Genomic DNA, 1,813 nt, shown 5'->3' with positions numbered 1-1,813 from the left:
GTGTACCTTGATTTTAGCAAGGCTTTTGATACGGTCTCTCACAGCATTTTTACAAGCAAGCTGAGGAAGTACAGGCTGGATGAATGGACTGTACAGTGGACAGGAAGCTGGCTGCAGTGTAAATCAGGTTTAATGTCTAGTTGGCAGCTGGTATCAAATGGAGTGCCCCAGAGGTTGGTCCTGTGGCCGGTTTCATTTAATATCTTCATTAATGACCTAGAAGATAACAGAGTGAACCCTCAGCAGGTTTGCAGAGGGCACTAAGCTGGGGGTGTAGATATGCTGAAAGGTAGGGCTAGGATTCAGAGCTGGACAAATTGGGAGGATCGGGGCAAAAGAGATCTCCTGACGTTCAGTAAGGACATGTATAATGTCCTGCACTCAGGACAGAACAATCCCATGCAGCAGTACAGGCTGGGGGTTGACGGGCTGGGCAGCAGCTCTGCAGAAAAGCCAAGAAAGCTTCATAGACATGAGGGCTGGAAGGGACCTTGGGAGATCACCAAATCCAGTCCCCTGCCCCCAGGGCAAAATGGTTAGCGACATCCTGGGCTGCATTGGTAGGAGCACTGCCAGCACATCAAGAGAAGTGATTCTTCCCCTCTATTTGGCACTGGTGAGGCCACGTCTGGAGTCCTGTGCCCAGTTCTGGGCCCCCGCTACAGAACGGATGTGAACACATTGGAGAGAGTCCAGTGGAGAGCAGTGAAGGTGGTTGAGAGGCTGGGAGACAGGACTGGTGAGGAGAGGCGGAGGGAACTGGGCTGATTTAGTCTGCACAAGAGAAGACCGAGGGGGATTGAATAGCAGCCTTCACCTCCCTGCAGGGGGGCTGCAAAGAGGATGGAGCTGGACTGGTCTCAGCGGGGGCAGACAACAGGACAAGGAGCAATGGGCTCAAGTTGCAGCAAGGGAAGTTGAGGTTGCATATGTGGAAAAACTCTCTCAGGAGGAGCATAGTAAAGCACTGGAACAGGCTCCCCAGTGTGGTGGTGCAGTCTCCATCCTTAGAGGTGTTTAAGACCTGGGTAGACAAAGCCTTGGCTGGGACAATGTAGTTGGGCTGGTCCTGCTTGGAGCAGGGGTTGGACTAGATGTGATCCTGAGGTCCTGGCCCACCCTGGCTGCTCAGATCCTTTGAAGTCCTGCCCGTGGGAGGCGTGAAGGCAGGCAGCACAGGCAGGTTCAACGAGGGACCAGACAAGTGGCGGCTGACGGCTGCAGGAGGAGCTCCGAGACAGAACAGCCAGGGTGTCCCTGCTGGTGCCTCTCAACCGGGGTTGCGGGTCAGACCCAGACTGCGGGGTGCTCACAGGCTGGATGCAGCCGAGGGCACAGGGGTGCCGTCCTGGCCAGCACAGTAGCGAGGGGTCTGGGAACACAGCAATGGTCCGTGGCTGGTGGTGGCCAGTGGGGGTTAAGCTCTGCAACAGGCTGCACCTAGGAGGCTGGACAGAGGTTCTGGGCCGGATCCGGCACGTGGGCAGCATGTGCGACACCCCTGCCCCAGAGCACCAATGGTGGGTGCTAGGGGGCCACAGCGAGGGAGGGAGCGCGGCCTGCAGCCGGCCCTGCCCACCCTCTCCCCGCGGCAGCTCCAGGCCGACCTGAGCCCGAGGCAGCAGGGGGCGGAGGGGAGCCCGGGGGCACCTGGCCGGGGCCGGGATGGGGGGCCGCGCCGCGCCGGGGCACTCACCGATGCGCGGCATCAGCAGGCGGAACAGCAGGAGGCTCTCGGACGTGATGTCCCGGTGCGACCCCACCTGCGGGACGGCAGTGAGGGACCGCGCCCCGAGCACCCCGCCACTGACTC

General features: G+C 59.6%; 1 protein-coding gene across 1 annotated transcript in view; it reads right to left on the bottom strand.

Moving 5' to 3' along the window:
* Positions 1-1,813, bottom strand: part of NDUFAF3 (NADH:ubiquinone oxidoreductase complex assembly factor 3) — a 10,411-nt gene that overhangs the window by 8,352 nt on the left and 246 nt on the right. The gene's annotated exons all lie outside the window — the stretch shown is intronic.

Source organism: Gavialis gangeticus, unplaced genomic scaffold (assembly GCF_001723915.1).
Source record: "Gavialis gangeticus isolate Ggan-Ray unplaced genomic scaffold, GavGan_comp1, whole genome shotgun sequence".
Taxonomy (NCBI): Eukaryota; Metazoa; Chordata; order Crocodylia; family Gavialidae; genus Gavialis; species Gavialis gangeticus.
Note: the sequence above shows the minus strand (reverse complement) of the source record. Positions and strands in the feature narration are given on the sequence as shown.